Source organism: Garra rufa, chromosome 3 (assembly GCF_049309525.1).
Source record: "Garra rufa chromosome 3, GarRuf1.0, whole genome shotgun sequence".
In the NCBI taxonomy this organism is placed as follows: domain Eukaryota; kingdom Metazoa; phylum Chordata; class Actinopteri; order Cypriniformes; family Cyprinidae; genus Garra; species Garra rufa.
In genome coordinates this window covers 56558876-56579852 of record NC_133363.1, presented here as the reverse complement: position 1 = coordinate 56579852, position 20977 = coordinate 56558876, and the positions used below count along the sequence as shown (strand labels likewise).

Below are 20977 nucleotides of genomic sequence, written 5' to 3'. Positions count from 1 at the left end.
TAAATGTCTTTATTATCACTAGTGTTGGGTTCGAGTCCACCTAAGTCGAGTCCAAGTCGAGTCCGAGTCTTTAACCATTCGAGTCCGAGTCGAGTCCGAGTCCAAAATGGGCCGAGTCAGACTCAAGTCCGAGTCCAAATGATTCGAGTCCGAGTCCAACGAAACACTACTGTTTGTCAGTATCTTAACCTGGTTTTAACCTTTACAACTAGAATAAGGCAATGCCAATTTAAATGTAACAAAAGCAAACCTCTATTGCATATTGCCATTTTGATTTTTGATTTCACACCATCTCATAATTAGTGCCCTGCTCAGCAAACTTAAAGTCATGTAACAGAAGTTATAGCTTATGTATTGTGACATATTTCAGAGTGAAATAGCATTTAGAATGTGAAAAATTATAGGGCAGGACAGAACTTGACTTTATTTGTTGTTATATAGTAAATGTATAAATTCAATTGGGTGGGTAGGAAGCTTAGTGAATGAGACCAGAGGAGCAGAGAAAGCACCTCTTATCTCTGTGGCTGTGTTTTGGGTTTTATATGACGAATGGTTAGACCTTAGATAGGGTAGATGGCATTTAATTTTTTTTTTCTTGGATGAAAATGAGGCTTTGAGGGTTAATGACAGTTTTTAATTAGCAGTCTACGGAAGCCATGGAATAAAAGAGTAAAAAAAGTACATTTGAGTTTATATTTAAAAATTTCACGATTCCGAGATTATATCTCACAATTCTGATAAGAAAAGTCATTCTCCCTTTTCCCTTTTCAGCTCAAAATTATTGAGTTTATATCCGACACTTCTGGCATTTTTTCCCCTCATAACTGACAAACTCACTACTGTTGAGGTAAATTGAGTTATAAAGTCTGAAATACAACTTAAGAACGACATTTAAAAAAAATTTGAATTGTGAGATGGAATAAATGTAATATGACGCAGCAGGCCCGGCTCCAAGGGGGGGCCAGGGTGGGCCTGGCCCACCCAATCAGAAGCCTGGCCCACCCGAGCCCCACACTACAGCTAATCACAAAATTGGTACGATATTCAGTTGAGCTCCATATTTTTTTCTTACCACCCGCACCCGCAAACATTCTAATATTGTATATAATTTTCGCACTTTCAATATGCAGGGTATTGAAATCGCTTTTAAATGAGCGCTCACGCTGTTTACTTTTACTTTCGATTTTGCGATAACGCGCACTCTGTGTAGAGGGAGCAGCGCATCTTATAATAGATATTTGTCAGTGAACACAAGATTGAGCAGCAAATCCTCTAGCATGGACTTTTTGTAGACATCTCTCCTTACTTTCGACCCGTGATCAGTCAAAAGGTCATTGCACATTGAGTTTCAGAGGCAGTGTGTAAACTCGATTAACATAACCTGAGGTCGTATTTATTTTTTAACGTGCGAAAATTTCATACTCATGTGTGCAATGACATTAACTCCAGCAGCTCGTGTTGGATGCAGGGTTGCCAAGTCCGCGTTTTTTCACCACGGAATAGGTCTACTTTTAAACTGTTGCCGTGGGTTGATTTCCCCCACTGGTTTAAAGGTTTGAAATATTGCAGAAATTAAATTTCAATAAATTGCCTGTATTTAAAAATGTTGCGGTGCTGGATGTTAGGTTTTGTGATGGCTACGGGTAGGAAGCCTTTGAGCTGTGCATATGATCAATGTGCACAACTGTAAATTGTGTATTTAAGATATGGAAATGACATAAGTTATGATAGTTGGGATATGGTCAGTGCACTATTTTGGGTTGTTCTTGGCTGGCCATTGGGCTAGTTATGTCATATAGACTTGGTAACTCTGTTGTCAGATGTGTTCAGTTTAGAATTGTAGGTTACATTTTCCAACTGCAGTAAATTATTTTTATTTCTATAAAAATGCAAAATGACAGTGAAGGTGCTGCAGCGGTGGTCAAGTAATGTAATCAGCATAGAACCAAACACAGTGTAACACCAACTACACCAAATGGAAAAAAATGTATGCACTTAAATAATACTTGCTCTGTTTTCAAACACTAATTTTATACTTAATATACAAAAAATTATTTAGTACTTAAGATAATTTTAGGAACATCTATAGTGTACAAAATTTTGATATTTTGAGACACTAATGTGCTTTTTGAACAAAAATGTGCTTTATCTCTCTATTAAATTAATGTATGTAGTTATGTATTATGACTTGTACTACACCTACCCCCCCCCCCCCCAAAAAAAAATCATACCCCCGGCCCACCTTGAATATCCCTCGGCCCACCCTGCAGCTCATATCTGGAGCCGGGCCTGTGACGCAGTCTGCTGCAGCAGGTTTAAGCTGCTGTCGCTTTAAGAACGGACGCACAGGTCATATATTTTGACACATCTGTATTTCTCCCAACTGTCCAAATTAACTCAAGACAAAACCGACTGTATTTACATGAATACTCTCCAAGATGGTGCATTTTGACATTATTTTTCGTGTAAGTGTGTAGCAATAACATGCAATAGAATGCTTAATTCAGCATTCACATGCTGACTGAGAGGCGCTTTCGGTGAGCCCGCTTTGGGTGTGTGTATGCAAAGAAACCAGCTGGCTTTCAAGTACTGGCAAGACTTTTAAACACGTGTGAATACTGAATGTCACTTTCGAAATAATGCATCGAGTCAGTAAAATTTCCATCAACTGTCCCTGGACTCGGCTGGACTTGGCTATAATTCCCGAGTTCGAAAAGCTTGAGTCCGAGTCAAGTCCGAGTCAAAATGCATCCAAGTCCGTGACAATAAAAATTAAACAATAAAAATTGTACTCGAGTCCGAGTACAAGTCCGAGTACCCCAATTCTAATTATCACTTTTGATCAATTTAAAGCATCCTTGCCAAATAAAAATACCACTTTTCTATAATTTTTTTCACAAAAAAAAAAAACTATACCAACTCCAAGACTTAGAATGATATAGTGTTATATGTTACAAAAGCTTTTTTTATTTCAGATAAATGCTGATCTATGGATATTTCTATTCATCAAAGAATCCTGAAAAAAAATTACTCCGATGTTTTAAATTTGGATAATAATAATGATAATAAATTTTTCTTGAACAGCAAATCAGCATATTAGCCTGATTTCTGAAGGATCATGTGACACTGAAGACTAGAGTAATGATGCTGAAAATGTAGCTTTGATCACAGAAATAAATTACATTTTAAAATTTTGTATGAAGTTATTTTAAATAGTAAAAACATTTCAATACTAATTTTTACTGTTTGTGCTATACTTTGGATCAAATAAATGCAGGTTTGGTTAGCAGAAGAGACTTTCTTAAAAAACATTTTAAGTCTTAAGGTTCAAAAACTTCTGACTGGTGGTGTATTCAGAATTACTTAAAAATCTTTTTTAAATCTTTAAAACGACTGGTAGTTTATATCATGTAGATGGGTGTTTTATTTAACAGATAACCTAATCAACATTTAACACTAATTAGTTAAGTCTTTCACTTTACTGAGATTTTGCAAAGGATCCACAGATACCAAACTGACTTATGAAACCAGCATCATCAGACTCAAACACCCCAAAGGCCTAAATGAGTGGCAGCTTGGCATCACCCTCTGTCCGTTTAAGATGACTGAGGCAACTCTACAGCCAGGGGAAATTATGCAAATGTTATATTCCCATAAGTGAATCTTGTCATATCTGAATGTCAGTGCTGATGTATTACCTACTAAAGAATTTGAATATAATCATGCTATGAATCCAGATGGTACATTTTATTGTGGTTCAAGGCTTTATTTGGATTATTGATTATTTAAATCTCAATGTCTGACATCCTAAATCCTACAGTGATATCTTTATATGATCCACTCCCACTTCAGCTGAGATCTGAGGTATGCGTTAAAATGACAGCTGCTTAGAACCAGCTAATTTAACTCACATGTTCTGGACCTGCCCTGCTCTGTCTCTTTTCTGGGACTCTGTCTTTGATTCGTTCTCAGCTATCACATCTATCAATATTCATCCGTCTCCATTAATTGGCGTGTTTGGAGTTCTTCCTCCTAATTGTGACTTGCCATTTTATTTTGCTGAGTTAGTAGCTTTTCTCTCCTTACTAGCAAGGCGCTGTATCTTAATGCTTTGGAAAAGTCCCCACCCCCCCTCCCACACTCAGTGGATAAAAGACGCCTTATTTTTTGTTAAATTGGAAAGAGTTAAACATAGTCTTCGTGGGTCTATGGTTAAATTTTCAAGAATTTGGTTACCCTTTTTGGAGCATGTTAAGTCTCTGCGGCTAGATGGTATCTCGATTGATTGATGGATTGATTAATCATTCTGCACCACAATATTAGTATTCACTTAGGTAGGCACCATATAGGCACAGTATTTGCTGCAAGTAAAAATTATCTCCCACCCCTCTCTTTTTATTTATGTATTTTTATTTTTTATTTTCTCCTAATTTGTTATTCTGCCTACCCCCCTCACCTTACTGGACTAATTAATGTCTACTTTAAGTTTATGTTCGTATTGTTACATACAGTTTTTGTGTATAATATTGGACATTGTCATTTGAGTGAGGGTTAGTACGTGTTTTTATCACTGTCATTATTTGTTTTGTTTTTTTTTGTTGTTTTTTGTTTTTTGCCTGTTTTTGTATTTTTATTTTTATTTATTTTTTATTATTATTATTATATATATATATATTTTTTTTATTTCTTATTTTTTTGAAAATGTATTTTTTATTTGTATTGAGAAAATCTAATAAATAAATCATATATAAAAAAAAATGACAGCTGCTTTATTTTACATTCAAGGTCTTGTATATAATATCATTCAATCTGTTCCTACAGATAGCAATCTATAGTTTTGCAATGTGCATTCAATTACAAGATTTTTCACAGATTTTTCTAGGTCACATTCATGTAGTTAATAAATGATTTGTCTCAAAGCAAACTCTAGTAAAAGGAGACTGCTGTATATTGCTAATAATAAAACTCAGGCTCTGTTAAAATGCTACTGTCAGACTTAGACAGATTACAGAAATGCAGAGAACAGAACTCTGCGTGACTAACAGACAATGCAGATATGCTGGAGGCGGTTGTGCACACGATTCTCATTTCTAGTAATACAACGCACTAATGGCATTTACATCTGCTCATTTAGAATAGCTTTTATCCAGTGAGATTTGTAAACAAGTACTGCTGCAATGCAAGAGATTCGTTTAATACGTTCGATAACCACAGCTTTATGTAGGCATCACTTACCGTGACTTGTGTTGCTGCAGATAACTTTATAAAAGTCCGACCCCGGCAGGACTCGAACCTGCAATCTTCTGATCCGAAGTCAGACGCCATATCCATTAGGCCACGAGGTCTCTGACAACAAAAAAGAATGCTAATCAGTTACAGTGAAAGAGCATGGCCTTGTTCTTAAGACTGCTTCTAAAGAGATACAAAGACAGCGTTCTCACACGATACTTTTCTTTGCTCTGACATCTTATAATTTTTTTTTTCGAAAATGCCTATACACTGGTAGTATTTTTATTTTATTTATTTATCAGATGTCAATCGGATGTAGGCCTAACATATTTTTTCTGCAAATCCAAGTGTTCTATTTCAGTTTGTTGTACGATTCAGCTCAAACACAAAGTAGTTAGAACTTAACTATAACGTAACCCAAAGAGGGAAACTAGCTGCACGTTTTCAGGTTTAATAAAAACATATTTATCATTACCGTGTCAATAAAATTCTTTGTACACTCAAAAGCTCATGTGCTTATCGGTTGTCGAACAGTTCGTCCGAGAGAGTCGACTCTAGATTCATGAGTCAGTGACTCGTCAACTGCCCTGGAGTGGGTTTCCCAAAAGAAACTATGGTCGCAAACTTAATCATAGATGGCTAATGACGCTTTTTGGAAGCTCATCCCTGATTGGTTTTTGAACGAATCATTCATCTCGGTTTAAAAAGATTTGACTCAATGTGATCGTAGCAATGGACTTTGCTAGATACAAATAGATACAAATGGCAATTTTGTGGAAATGTTACCTTTTTTATTATCACCGGCCTCGTGGCCTAATGGATAAGGCGTCTGACTTCGAATCAGAAGATTGCAGGTTCGAGTCCTGCCGGGGTCGCAGTTTTAAAAGAATGATGAGTTGAATCATTCGCCTATCTCAACCTCATTGGGAGAATTCCACATGAATGTGAACATGAACATGAAGTACTCCTTGTACTCTTCTTACTTCAAAACCTGCTTACTTACGATTATGTTAAATTCCTTTCCTTGCGCTAATCAATATTAGCGCACCTTGAGTTTGGAAAATGCTGTCTTTAAAGCCACGCCGACTAAGATACAGTATTAGTAGGGGAGATCTGGGATGGTTAAATGGCGTAGCTGTTACCTTTGCAACACAAACAGAAAATGTGTGATGCCTTGACATAATCTTTTTACAAATATACACTGGAATGATTTTTTATTGAAATATCCCATGACAAACATATGCAATATATTTTTATTGCAATTTCGAGTGTTTGTTGTAGGATTCAGCTCATATAGGCATAAGTATTTAGAACTAAAATATAACCTAATTATTAGCCTAAACAAGATGGAAATGAACTTCAAAGTGTATATTATTTTTATGCACGTTTAAAAATATACATATTTATCATTCATTACCTTGTCAGTACAATTTTCCGTACACTCCAAACGCTCATGTGTTTAAAAACTTTGAACCAAGATGAATAATGGTGAACTAAGCTCATCCCTGATTGGTTTTTGAACGAATCGTTCATCTCGGTTTAAAAAGATTCCTCTCTATAGAACGATTCGGTGACTGTGGCAATGGACTTTGCTAGATACAAGATACTAGATGGCAATTTTGTGGAAATGCTACTTCTTCTACAGTAATCGGCCTCGTGGCCTAATGGATAAGGCGTCTGACTTCGGATCAGAAGATTGCAGGTTCGAGTCCTGCCGGGGTCGCAGTTTTAAAAGGTTGAGTTGAATCATTTGTCTATCTCAACCTCATTGGGAGAATTCCACATGAACATGAAGTAGAGTGAGCGGGGCACAACCAAACGCGGGGTTAATTGTAACACACGTGGTTCAAATATTTCCACACACGCTAGCATAACCAAATTTACGGTATTTACTAGTTGCCATAGCAACACTATGCAGAGCAAAAAGATCACCAAAATTCAAAAGCATTTTGAAGATATCGCTGAATATTTATTTTACCGTAGTAAAAGTACATTTCTGGCTGAAGTAAACTTTTCATTTCAGTTTTTAGTATTCATTTAAAGTTAGACAAAACAGTTATTATTTTAATCTCCAATTTGTTATTTATCAGTTTAGATAGTTTATTAATGCGTGACAAACCAGCAGAAGACACTAACCTGTATTAAACTCCAGTCGCGCAGATGGGGAACGTTGTAACACTGTGTTACAATATGCCCCGCTGTTATTAAACTATGCTATTCTGTGACATAAGCGGTGCAATTTACACTATTTACTTCTAAGGATTTTGATAAGAAACCACAAGAAACAGGTGAATAAAGGCTGACAATCAGTGTTCAATGTTCAGATGTTATTATTTCAAGAAATGTAAAGCATTTTGGCTCGTTTATGTGTGTCGTGTTCTATGAGAGCTGTAGTAATTTGGAATGTGATGTTCCAAGTAATTATTATTTTTGTTCTTAAAAGTAAACCAACCAAATGTTTATTTAGTGGGTAATATCTTTATGTTTATTGTTTTACTTAAAACACAGGTCCTGCGTGACGCACAGAAAAAATATTTATACCCGTATGCTCTAATGTTGTAGGAGAGCGCAATAAAGCTTGCTGCGTATGTTTGTATCTGCCATCACGTCTCAGTCTGATTGTTGTGCCATGGACAAGTTATCACAAGAGCTGTGTGTGGAGGGACGGGAGTGTTTTTCTGAATGTCTATATGTGTTTCATCTATTTGTCCACATTGTTTTGAACTACTGTACAGCTGTGTGTTGCGATCAGGGCCGTTCAAAGCATTGTTGCGATATGTTCATTGTCAAACTCCAAAATTAGACCATTTTTATTTTTTTAAAAAACGTCATTACTTCATTTGAAAAAGTTAACACATGTATTTTACTGACAAAATATTTTAGTTTGTTGTGTATATTTTTTTCATTCGATCAGATAACATTTTAAGCTGTCATATGGTCGTGTTACAACGTGTCCCTCAGATGTTACAATGTGCCCCATCTATGGGGCATGTTGTCACGTTTCACTTCCTTTCTTTTGAGGTAAATAACGAAAAGCGTATACACTGTAAATATGAAACAAAGCGATATATTTGTACTAGACAAGTGTGAAAATAATGTGGAAAAAAATTGTACTCTGAACCCCAAGTGGATTTACATAAACCGCGAAATTCACAAAGTGTTAGGTTGTGCCCCGCTCTCCCCCTACTAGTTGTACTCTTCTCACTTCAAAACCTGCTTACTGTCGATTATGTTAAGTTCCTTTCCTTGAGGTGATCAATATTAGTGCACCTTAAACTACAGCTAGGGATGTAAATTTTGCATTATGCATTTTTTTGTGAGTTAGGAAAACGCTGTCTTTGAAGCCACGCCCACTAAGATGCTGTTAGTATGGGAGATCAGGGATGGTTGTAACTTTTTTTTTTTTTTTTTTTTTACATTTCAACCAATGCACTCAAAATGTGTTTCCAACTAGTTAAGTATCTGCAACTAAATGGCGTAGCTGTTACCTTTGCAACACAAACAAAAAATGTGTGATGCTCTGACATTTTATGTAATCCTTTTACAAATATAAACTGGAAGGTTTTTTAATTGAAATATCAGATGACAAACAGATGTAATATATTTTTATTGCAATTTGGAGTGTTTGTTGTATTATCAGCTCATAGGCATAAGTATTTAGAACTTAAATATAACCTAATCATTAGCCTAAACAAGATGGAAATGAACTTCAAAGTGCATATTATTTTTAAGCACGTTTAAAAATACATATATATATATTTATCATTAATTACCATTAATCAATATAGTTTCGTAATTCGTACACTCCAAATGCTCACGTGTTTATCGGTCGTTGAACAGTTGGCTCGAAAGAGTTCTAGATAAGTCGGTGACTCTGAACAGCTCTGGGGTGCGTTTCCCAAAAGTAACTAAGGTTACGTGGTTATCTATAGAGTTCACAGCTGGCTAATGAAGCTTTTGGGAAGCTCATCCCTGTTTGATTTCTGAATGAATCGTTCATCTCGGTTTAAAAAGATTCGACTCTACAGAACGATTCTGTGATTGTAGCAACGGATTTTGCTAGACACAAATAGATACAAATCACCTTTTTCTGAAAATGCTACTGCGTTTTGGAATCACTGGTCTCGTGGCCTAATGGATAAGGCGTCTGACTTCGAATCAGAAGATTGCAGGTTCGAGTCCTGCCGGGGTCGTAGTTTTAAAAGGATGAGTTGAATCATTCGCCTATAGCTACTACCCACTCAATCTCATTTGGAGAATTCTTGAACGTAAGTACTCGTTGTACTCTCCTCACTTCAAAATCACTTCGATATTAGAGCACCTTCGTTACAGTAGCACCCTCTTCCGGTAGTGCAATTTCTGTGTTAATGGACAGCTAACAGTACGATATACGATCCGCGTTTCTCAAACTACAGCTAGGGATGTAAATGTGCATTAAGCATTGTTGTTAAGTTTGGAAAACGCTGTCTTTAAAGCCACGCCCACTAAGATACAGTATTAGGAAAGATCGGGGATGGTTGTAACTTTTTTACATTTCTGTTTTATGTTGAAGTTCTTTTAAACCACTGCGCTTAAAATGTGTTTCTAATTAGTTACAAGTGTCTGCTATTAAATGGCCTAGCTGTTATCGTTGCAGCACAAACAAAAAATGTGTGATGCATTGACAAAATCCTTTTACAAATATACACTGGAATGTTTTTTTTTTTTTATTGAAATATCAGATGACAAACAGATGTAATATATTTTTATTGCAATTTCGAGTGTTTGTTGTAGGATTCAGCTCATATAGGCATAAGTATTTAGAACTAAAATATAACCTAATTATTAGCCTAAACAAGATGGAAATGAACTTCAAGGTGTATATTATTTTTAAGCACGTTTAAAAAATATATATATTTATCATTAAAGATTCAACTCTACAGAACGATTCTGTGATTGTAGCAACGGGACTTTGCTAGATGCAAATAGATTCAAATCACCTTTTTCTGAACATGCTGAAAACTGCATTTAAAATCACCGGCCTCGTGGCCTAATGGATAAGGCGTCTGACTTCGAATCAGAAGATTGCAGGTTCGAGTCCTGCCGGGGTCGCAGTTTTAAAAGAATGATGAGTTGAATCATTCGCCTATCTCAACCTCATTGGGAGAATTCCACATGAATGTGAACATGAAAATGAAGTACTCCTTGTACTCTTCTTACTTCAAAACCTGCTTACTTACGATTATGTTAAATTCCTTTCCTTGCGCTAATCAATATTAGCGCACCTTGAGTTTGGAAAATGCTGTCTTTAAAGCCACGCCGACTAAGATACAGTATTAGTAGGGGAGATCTGGGATGGTTAAATGGCGTAGCTGTTACCTTTGCAACACAAACAGAAAATGTGTGATGCCTTGACATAATCTTTTTACAAATACACACTGGAATGATTTTTTCTTGAAATATCCCATGACAAACATATGTAATATATTTTTATTGCAATTTCGAGTGTTTGTTGTAGGATTCAGCTCATATAGGCATAAGTATTTAGAACTAAAATATAACCTAATTATTAGCCTAAACAAGATGGAAATGAACTTCAAAGTGTATATTATTTTTATGCACGTTTAAAAATATACATATTTATCATTCATTACCTCGTCAGTACAATTTTCCGTACACTCCAAACGCTCATGTGTTTAAAAACTTTGAACCAAGATGAATAATGGTGAACTAAGCTCATCCCTGATTGGTTTTTGAACGAATCGTTCATCTCGGTTTAAAAAGATTCCTCTCTATAGAACGATTCGGTGACTGTGGCAATGGACTTTGCTAGATACAAGATACTAGATGGCAATTTTGTGGAAATGCTACTTATTCTACAGTAATCGGCCTCGTGGCCTAATGGATAAGGCGTCTGACTTCGGATCAGAAGATTGCAGGTTCGAGTCCTGCCGGGGTCGCAGTTTTAAAAGGTTGAGTTGAATCATTTGTCTATCTCAACCTCATTGGGAGAATTCCACATGAACATGAAGTAGAGTGAGCGGGGCACAACCAAACGCGGGGTTAATTGTAACACACGTGGTTCAAATATTTCCACACACGCTAGCATAACCAAATTTACTATTTACTAGTTGCCATAGCAACACTATGCAGAGCAAAAAGATCACCAAAATTCAAAAGCATTTTGAAGATATCGCTGCATATTTATTTTACCGTAGTAAAAGTACATTTCTGGCTGAAGTAAACTTTTCATTTCAGTTTTTAGTATTCATTTAAAGTTAGACAAAACTGCTATTATTTTAATCTCCAATTTGTTATTTATCAGTTTAGATAGTTTATTAATGCTTGACAAACCAGCAGAAGACACTAACCTGTATTAAACTCCAGTCGCGCAGATGGGGAACGTTGTAACACTGTGTTACAATATGCCCCGCTGTTATTAAACTATGCTATTCTATGACATAAGCGGTGCAATTTACACTATTTACTTCTAAGGATTTTGATAAGAAACCACAAGAAACAGGTGAATAAAGGCTGACAATCAGTGTTCAATGTTCAGATGTTATTATTTCAAGAAATGTAAAGCATTTTGGCTCGTTTATGTGTGTCGTGTTCTATGAGAGCTGTAGTAATTTGGAATGTGATGTTCCAAGTAATTATTATTTTTGTTCTTAAAAGTAAACCAACCAAATGTTTATTTAGTGGGTAATATCTTTATGTTTATTGTTTTACTTAAAACACAGGTCCTGCGTGACGCACAGAAAAAATGTTATACCCGTATGCTCTAATGTTGTAGGAGAGCGCAATAAAGCTTGCTGCGTATGTTTGTATCTGCCATCACGTCTCAGTCTGATTGTTGTGCCATGGACAAGTTATCACAAGAGCTGTGTGTGGAGGGACGGGAGTGTTTTTCTGAATGTCTTTATGTGTTTCATCTATTTGTCCACATTGTTTTGAACTACTGTACAGCTGTGTGTTGCGATCAGGGCCGTTCAAAGCATCGTTGCGATATGTTCATTGTCAAACTCCAAAATTAGACCATTTTTATTTATTTTTTAAAAAAACGTCATTACTTCATTTGAAAAAGTTAACACATGTATTTTACTGACAAAATATTTTAGTTTGTTGTGTATATTTTTTTCATTCGATCAGATAACATTTTAAGCTGTAATATGGTCGTGTTACAACGTGTCCCTCAGATGTTACATGTTGTCACGTTTCACTTCCTTTCTTTTGAGGTAAATAACGAAAAGCGTATACACTGTAAATATGAAACAAAGCGATATATTTGTACTAGACAAGTGTGAAAATAATGTTGAAAAAAATTGTACTCTGAACCCCAAGTGGATTTACATAAACCGCGAAATTCACAAAGTGTTAGGTTGTGCCCCGCTCTCCCCCTACTAGTTGTACTCTTCTCACTTCAAAACCTGCTTACTGTCGATTATGTTAAGTTCCTTTCCTTGAGGTGATCAATATTAGTGCACCTTAAACTACAGCTAGGGATGTAAATTTTGCATTATGCATTTTTTTTGTAAGTTAGGAAAACGCTGTCTTTGAAGCCACGCCCACTAAGATGCTATTAGTATGGGAGATCGGGGATGGTTGTAACTTTTTTTTTTTTTTTTTTACATTTCAACCAATGCACTCAAAATGCGTTTCCAACTAGTTAAGTGTCTGCAATTAAATGGCATAGCTGTTACCTTTGCAACACAAACAAAAAATGTGTGATGCTCTGACATTTTATGTAATCCTTTTACAAACATAAACTGGTAGGTTTTTTAATTGAAATATCAGATGACAAACAGATGTAATATATTTTTATTGCAATTTGGAGTGTTTGTTGTAGGATTCAGCTCATATAGGCATAAGTATTTAGAACTAAAATATAACCTAATCATTAGCCTAAACAAGATGGAAATGAACTTCAAGGTGTATATCATTTTTAAGCACGTTTAAAAAATATATATATTTATCATTAAAGATTCAACTCTACAGAACGATTCTGTGATTGTAGCAACGGGACTTTGCTAGATGCAAATAGATACAAATCACCTTTTTCTGAAAATTCTGAAAACTGCATTTAAAATCACCGGCCTCGTGGCCTAATGGATAAGGCGTCTGACTTCGAATCAGAAGATTGCAGGTTCGAGTCCTGCCGGGGTCGTAGTTTTAAAAGGATGAGTTGAATCATTCGCCTATAGCTACTACCCACTCAATCTCATTTGGAGAATTCTTGAACGTAAGTACTCGTTGTACTCTCCTCACTTCAAAATCACTTCGATATTAGAGCACCTTCGTTACAGTAGCACCCTCTTCCGGTAGTGCAATTTCTGTGTTAATGGACAGCTAACAGTACGATATACGATCCGCGTTTCTCAAACTACAGCTAGGGATGTAAATGTGCATTAAGCATTGTTGTTAAGTTTGGAAAACGCTGTCTTTAAAGCCACGCCCACTAAGATACAGTATTAGGAAAGATCGGGGATGGTTGTAACTTTTTTACATTTCTGTTTTATGTTGAAGTTCTTTTAAACCACTGCGCTTAAAATGTGTTTCTAATTAGTTACAAGTGTCTGCTATTAAATGGCCTAGCTGTTATCGTTGCAGCACAAACAAAAAATGTGTGATGCATTGACAAAATCCTTTTACAAATATACACTGGAATGTTTTTTTTTTTTTATTGAAATATCAGATGACAAACAGATGTAATATATTTTTATTGCAATTTCGAGTGTTTGTTGTAGGATTCAGCTCATATAGGCATAAGTATTTAGAACTAAAATATAACCTAATTATTAGCCTAAACAAGATGGAAATGAACTTCAAGGTGTATATTATTTTTAAGCACGTTTAAAAAATATATATATTTATCATTAAAGATTCAACTCTACAGAACGATTCTGTGATTGTAGCAACGGGACTTTGCTAGATGCAAATAGATACAAATCACCTTTTTCTGAAAATTCTGAAAACTGCATTTAAAATCACCGGCCTCGTGGCCTAATGGATAAGGCGTCTGACTTCGAATCAGAAGATTGCAGGTTCGAGTCCTGCCGGGGTCGCAGTTTTAAAAGAATGATGAGTTGAATCATTCGCCTATCTCAACCTCATTGGGAGAATTCCACATGAATGTGAACATGAACATGAAGTACTCCTTGTACTCTTCTTACTTCAAAACCTGCTTACTTACGATTATGTTAAATTCCTTTCCTTGCGCTAATCAATATTAGCGCACCTTGAGTTTGGAAAATGCTGTCTTTAAAGCCACGCCGACTAAGATACAGTATTAGTAGGGGAGATCTGGGATGGTTAAATGGCGTAGCTGTTACCTTTGCAACACAAACAGAAAATGTGTGATGCCTTGACATAGTCTTTTTACAAATATACACTGGAATGATTTTTTATTGAAATATCCCATGACAAACATATGCAATATATTTTTATTGCAATTTCGAGTGTTTGTTGTAGGATTCAGCTCATATAGGCATAAGTATTTAGAACTAAAATATAACCTAATTATTAGCCTAAACAAGATGGAAATGAACTTCAAAGTGTATATTATTTTTATGCACGTTTAAAAATATGCATATTTATCATTCATTACCTCGTCAGTACAATTTTCCGTACACTCCAAACGCTCGTGTGTTTAAAAACTTTGAACCAAGATGAATAATGGTGAACTAAGCTCATCCCTGATTGGTTTTTGAACTAATCGTTCATCTCGGTTTAAAAAGATTCCTCTCTATAGAACGATTCGGTGACTGTGGCAATGGACTTTGCTAGATACAAGATACTAGATGGCAATTTTGTGGAAATGCTACTTATTCTACAGTAATCGGCCTCGTGGCCTAATGGATAAGGCGTCTGACTTCGGATCAGAAGATTGCAGGTTCGAGTCCTGCCGGGGTCGCAGTTTTAAAAGGTTGAGTTGAATCATTTGTCTATATCTCAACCTCATTGGGAGAATTCCACATGAACATGAAGTAGAGTGAGCGGGGCACAACCAAACGCGGGGTTAATTGTAACACACGTGGTTCAAATATTTCCACACACGCTAGCATAACCAAATTTACGTATTTACTAGTTGCCATAGCAACACTATGCAGAGCAAAAAGATCACCAAAATTCAAAAGCATTTTGAAGATATCGCTGCATATTTATTTTACCGTAGTAAAAGTACATTTCTGGCTGAAGTAAACTTTTCATTTCAGTTTTTAGTATTCATTTAAAGTTAGACAAAACTGCTATTATTTTAATCTCCAATTTGTTATTTATCAGTTTAGATAGTTTATTAATGCTTGACAAACCAGCAGAAGACACTAACCTGTATTAAACTCCAGTCGCGCAGATGGGGAACGTTGTAACACTGTGTTACAATATGCCCCGCTGTTATTAAACTATGCTATTCTATGACATAAGCGGTGCAATTTACACTATTTACTTCTAAGGATTTTGATAAGAAACCACAAGAAACAGGTGAATAAAGGCTGACAATCAGTGTTCAATGTTCAGATGTTATTATTTCAAGAAATGTAAAGCATTTTGGCTCGTTTATGTGTGTCGTGTTCTATGAGAGCTGTAGTAATTTGGAATGTGATGTTCCAAGTAATTATTATTTTTGTTCTTAAAAGTAAACCAACCAAATGTTTATTTAGTGGGTAATATATTTATGTTTATTGTTTTACTTAAAACACAGGTCCTGCGTGACGCACAGAAAATTTTTTATACCCGTATGCTCTAATGTTGTAGGAGAGCGCAATAAAGCTTGCTGCGTATGTTTGTATCTGCCATCACGTCTCAGTCTGATTGTTGTGCCATGGACAAGTTATCACAAGAGCTGTGTGTGGAGGGACGGGAGTGTTTTTCTGAATGTCTTTATGTGTTTCATCTATTTGTCCACATTGTTTTGAACTACTGTACAGCTGTGTGTTGCGATCAGGGCCGTTCAAAGCATCGTTGCGATATGTTCATTGTCAAACTCCAAAATTAGACCATTTTTATTTATTTTTTAAAAAAACGTCATTACTTCATTTGAAAAAGTTAACACATGTATTTTACTGACAAAATATTTTAGTTTGTTGTGTATATTTTTTTCATTCGATCAGATAACATTTTAAGCTGTAATATGGTCGTGTTACAACGTGTCCCTCAGATGTTACATGTTGTCACGTTTCACTTCCTTTCTTTTGAGGTAAATAACGAAAAGCGTATACACTGTAAATATGAAACAAAGCGATATATTTGTACTAGACAAGTGTGAAAATAATGTTGAAAAAAATTGTACTCTGAACCCCAAGTGGATTTACATAAACCGCGAAATTCACAAAGTGTTAGGTTGTGCCCCGCTCTCCCCCTACTAGTTGTACTCTTCTCACTTCAAAACCTGCTTACTGTCGATTATGTTAAGTTCCTTTCCTTGAGGTGATCAATATTAGTGCACCTTAAACTACAGCTAGGGATGTAAATTTTGCATTATGCATTTTTTTTGTAAGTTAGGAAAACGCTGTCTTTGAAGCCACGCCCACTAAGATGCTATTAGTATGGGAGATCGGGGATGGTTGTAACTTTTTTTTTTTTTTTTTACATTTCAACCAATGCACTCAAAATGCGTTTCCAACTAGTTAAGTGTCTGCAATTAAATGGCATAGCTGTTACCTTTGCAACACAAACAAAAAATGTGTGATGCTCTGACATTTTATGTAATCCTTTTACAAACATAAACTGGTAGGTTTTTTAATTGAAATATCAGATGACAAACAGATGTAATATATTTTTATTGCAATTTGGAGTGTTTGTTGTAGGATTCAGCTCATATAGGCATAAGTATTTAGAACTAAAATATAACCTAATCATTAGCCTAAACAAGATGGAAATGAACTTCAAGGTGTATATCATTTTTAAGCACGTTTAAAAAATATATATATTTATCATTAAAGATTCAACTCTACAGAACGATTCTGTGATTGTAGCAACGGGACTTTGCTAGATGCAAATAGATACAAATCACCTTTTTCTGAAAATTCTGAAAACTGCATTTAAAATCACCGGCCTCGTGGCCTAATGGATAAGGCGTCTGACTTCGAATCAGAAGATTGCAGGTTCGAGTCCTGCCGGGGTCGCAGTTTTAAAAGAATGATGAGTTGAATCATTCGCCTATAGCTACCACCCACTCAATCTCATTTGGAGAATTCTTGAACGTAAGTACTCGTTGTACTCTCCTCACTTCAAAATCACTTAGATATATAATTCGTACACTCCAAATGCTCACGTGTTTATCGGTTGTTGAACAGTTGGCTCGAAAGAGTTCTAGATAAGTCGGTGACTCTGAACAGCTCTGGGGTGCGTTTCCCAAAAGTAACTAAGGTTACGTGGTTATCTATAGAGTTCACAGCTGGCTAATGAAGCTTTTGGGAAGCTCATCCCTGATTGATTTCTGAATGAATCGTTCATCTCGGTTTAAAAAGATTCGACTCTACAGAACGATTCTGTGATTGTAGCAACGGATTTTGCTAGATACAAATAGATACAAATCACTTTTTTCTGAAAATGCTACTGCGTTTTGGAATCACTGGTCTCGTGGCCTAATGGATAAGGCGTCTGACTTCGAATCAGAAGATTGCAGGTTCGAGTCCTGCCGGGGTCGTAGTTTTAAAAGGATGAGTTGAATCATTCGCCTATAGCTACTACCCACTCAATCTCATTTGGAGAATTCTTGAACGTAAGTACTCGTTGTACTCTCCTCACTTCAAAATCACTTCGATATTAGAGCACCTTCGTTACAGTAGCACCCTCTTCCGGTAGTGCAATTTCTGTGTTAATGGACAGCTAACAGTACGATATACGATCCGCGTTTCTCAAACTACAGCTAGGGATGTAAATGTGCATTAAGCATTGTTGTTAAGTTTGGAAAACGCTGTCTTTAAAGCCACGCCCACTAAGATACAGTATTAGGAAAGATCGGGGATGGTTGTAACTTTTTTACATTTCTGTTTTATGTTGAAGTTCTTTTAAACCACTGCGCTTAAAATGTGTTTCTAATTAGTTACAAGTGTCTGCTATTAAATGGCCTAGCTGTTATCGTTGCAGCACAAACAAAAAATGTGTGATGCATTGACAAAATCCTTTTACAAATATACACTGGAATGTTTTTTTTTTTTATTGAAATATCCCATGACAAACAGATGTAATATATTTTTATTGCAATTTCGAGTGTTTGTTGTAGGATTCAGCTCATATAGGCATAAGTATTTAGAACTAAAATATAACCTAATTATTAGCCTAAACAAGATGGAAATGAACTTCAAGGTGTATATTATTTTTAAGCACGTTTAAAAAATATATATATTTATCATTAAAGATTCAACTCTACAGAACGATTCTGTGATTGTAGCAACGGGACTTTGCTAGATGCAAATAGATACAAATCACCTTTTTCTGAAAATTCTGAAAACTGCATTTAAAATCACCGGCCTCGTGGCCTAATGGATAAGGCGTCTGACTTCGAATCAGAAGATTGCAGGTTCGAGTCCTGCCGGGGTCGCAGTTTTAAAAGAATGATGAGTTGAATCATTCGCCTATCTCAACCTCATTGGGAGAATTCCACATGAATGTGAACATGAACATGAAGTACTCCTTGTACTCTTCTTACTTCAAAACCTGCTTACTTACGATTATGTTAAATTCCTTTCCTTGCGCTAATCAATATTAGCGCACCTTGAGTTTGGAAAATGCTGTCTTTAAAGCCACGCCGACTAAGATACAGTATTAGTAGGGGAGATCTGGGATGGTTAAATGGCGTAGCTGTTACCTTTGCAACACAAACAGAAAATGTGTGATGCCTTGACATAGTCTTTTTACAAATATACACTGGAATGATTTTTTATTGAAATATCCCATGACAAACATATGCAATATATTTTTATTGCAATTTCGAGTGTTTGTTGTAGGATTCAGCTCATATAGGCATAAGTATTTAGAACTAAAATATAACCTAATTATTAGCCTAAACAAGATGGAAATGAACTTCAAAGTGTATATTATTTTTATGCACGTTTAAAAATATGCATATTTATCATTCATTACCTCGTCAGTACAATTTTCCGTACACTCCAAACGCTCGTGTGTTTAAAAACTTTGAACCAAGATGAATAATGGTGAACTAAGCTCATCCCTGATTGGTTTTTGAACAAATCGTTCATCTCGGTTTAAAAAGATTCCTCTCTATAGAACGATTCGGTGACTGTGGCAATGGACTTTGCTAGATACAAGATACTAGATGGCAATTTTGTGGAAATGCTACTTATTCTACAGTAATCGGCCTCGTGGCCTAATGGATAAGGCGTCTGACTTCGGATCAGAAGATTGCAGGTTCGAGTCCTGCCGGGGTCGCAGTTTTAAAAGGTTGAGTTGAATCATTTGTCTATCTCAACCTCATTGGGAGAATTCCACATGAACATGAAGTAGAGTGAGCGGGGCACAACCAAACGCGGGGTTAATTGTAACACACGTGGTTCAAATATTTCCACACACGCTAGCATAACCAAATTTACGTATTTACTAGTTGCCATAGCAACACTATGCAGAGCAAAAAGATCACCAAAATTCAAAAGCATTTTGAAGATATCGCTGCATATTTATTTTACCGTAGTAAAAGTACATTTCTGGCTGAAGTAAACTTTTCATTTCAGTTTTTAGTATTCATTTAAAGTTAGACAAAACTGCTATTATTTTAATCTCCAATTTGTTATTTATCAGTTTAGATAGTTTATTAATGCTTGACAAACCAGCAGAAGACACTAACCTGTATTAAACTCCAGTCGCGCAGATGGGGAACGTTGTAACACTGTGTTACAATATGCCCCGCTGTTATTAAACTATGCTATTCTATGACATAAGCGGTACAATTTACACTATTTACTTCTAAGGATTTTGATAAGAAACCACAAGAAACAGGTGAATAAAGGCTGACAATCAGTGTTCAATGTTCAGATGTTATTATTTCAAGAAATGTAAAGCATTTTGGCTCGTTTATGTGTGTCGTGTTCTATGAGAGCTGTAGTAATTTGGAATGTGATGTTCCAAGTAATTATTAGGGCCCGAGCCCAGAATGGGCGAAGGCCCTCTTGTTTTCCTAAGGATTCTTATTTTTTTTTTTTTTTTTTTTTGTTAACCTTCCGGGCACTTAAGGGGGTCTTAACATGCTCAAAAACTCTTGAAAATTTGCACTCATGTCGGAATCTGCGGCCATCAGGACGTCACAGAGGCTGGTACCGGGGCGTGGCAAGGGGACTCTACAGCGCCCCCTGGAATTTTTAGGGCCATATAGCACACATACTTGAACATACACATATGAAACTCGGTACACATATAGAACTCATTGAGCTGAACAACTTTTGTACTCTATGTCATTTTCTTAACGCAACAGGAAGTGAGATATTTAGGGCTGTTTAAAAAGCGCATGCTCTGGAATTTAACGTACTCCTCCCAGGATTTCCATACGATTGTCACCAAACTCGGTCAGCATGATCTCAAGACATTGGGGACGCTAAATTGCGAGGGGATTTTTGATATCTCGAACGGTTTGGCCGTGGCAAGGCAACAAAGTTATGGCGAGAAATGAGAAACAGGAAGTGTCTAATAACTGTTGCACACATTGCCTGATTCTGATGAAACTTCACCAGATTGTTCGTTGTATGATGCCGATTCCATAAATGTGACTATTATGAGTCAAAGTTATAGCGCCACCAACTGGTAGCAGGAAGCGTGT

The 20977-nt window shown here is 36.1% G+C and overlaps 13 non-coding genes across 13 annotated transcripts; 12 read left to right on the top strand and 1 right to left on the bottom strand.

Annotated features, from left to right (window-relative positions):
* Nucleotides 1-5272: 5272 nt before the first annotated feature.
* trnar-ucg (transfer RNA arginine (anticodon UCG)) lies at nucleotides 5273-5345 on the bottom strand. Its single transcript has one exon. It is a non-coding gene; the product is annotated as a tRNA-Arg (tRNA).
* Nucleotides 5346-6031: 686 nt separating this feature from the next.
* trnar-ucg (transfer RNA arginine (anticodon UCG)) lies at nucleotides 6032-6104 on the top strand. Its single transcript has one exon. It is a non-coding gene; the product is annotated as a tRNA-Arg (tRNA).
* Nucleotides 6105-6879: 775 nt separating this feature from the next.
* trnar-ucg (transfer RNA arginine (anticodon UCG)) lies at nucleotides 6880-6952 on the top strand. Its single transcript has one exon. It is a non-coding gene; the product is annotated as a tRNA-Arg (tRNA).
* Nucleotides 6953-9349: 2397 nt separating this feature from the next.
* On the top strand, nucleotides 9350-9422 carry trnar-ucg (transfer RNA arginine (anticodon UCG)). Its single transcript has one exon. It is a non-coding gene; the product is annotated as a tRNA-Arg (tRNA).
* Nucleotides 9423-10247: 825 nt separating this feature from the next.
* trnar-ucg (transfer RNA arginine (anticodon UCG)) lies at nucleotides 10248-10320 on the top strand. Its single transcript has one exon. It is a non-coding gene; the product is annotated as a tRNA-Arg (tRNA).
* Nucleotides 10321-11095: 775 nt separating this feature from the next.
* On the top strand, nucleotides 11096-11168 carry trnar-ucg (transfer RNA arginine (anticodon UCG)). Its single transcript has one exon. It is a non-coding gene; the product is annotated as a tRNA-Arg (tRNA).
* A 2134-nt stretch (nucleotides 11169-13302) lies between these two features.
* trnar-ucg (transfer RNA arginine (anticodon UCG)) lies at nucleotides 13303-13375 on the top strand. The gene has a single exon. It is a non-coding gene; the product is annotated as a tRNA-Arg (tRNA).
* Nucleotides 13376-14200: 825 nt separating this feature from the next.
* trnar-ucg (transfer RNA arginine (anticodon UCG)) lies at nucleotides 14201-14273 on the top strand. The gene has a single exon. It is a non-coding gene; the product is annotated as a tRNA-Arg (tRNA).
* A 775-nt stretch (nucleotides 14274-15048) lies between these two features.
* On the top strand, nucleotides 15049-15121 carry trnar-ucg (transfer RNA arginine (anticodon UCG)). Its single transcript has one exon. It is a non-coding gene; the product is annotated as a tRNA-Arg (tRNA).
* Nucleotides 15122-17257: 2136 nt separating this feature from the next.
* trnar-ucg (transfer RNA arginine (anticodon UCG)) lies at nucleotides 17258-17330 on the top strand. Its single transcript has one exon. It is a non-coding gene; the product is annotated as a tRNA-Arg (tRNA).
* A 451-nt stretch (nucleotides 17331-17781) lies between these two features.
* Nucleotides 17782-17854, top strand: trnar-ucg (transfer RNA arginine (anticodon UCG)). Its single transcript has one exon. It is a non-coding gene; the product is annotated as a tRNA-Arg (tRNA).
* Nucleotides 17855-18678: 824 nt separating this feature from the next.
* On the top strand, nucleotides 18679-18751 carry trnar-ucg (transfer RNA arginine (anticodon UCG)). Its single transcript has one exon. It is a non-coding gene; the product is annotated as a tRNA-Arg (tRNA).
* Nucleotides 18752-19526: 775 nt separating this feature from the next.
* On the top strand, nucleotides 19527-19599 carry trnar-ucg (transfer RNA arginine (anticodon UCG)). The gene has a single exon. It is a non-coding gene; the product is annotated as a tRNA-Arg (tRNA).
* The last annotated feature ends 1378 nt before the right edge of the window (nucleotides 19600-20977 follow it).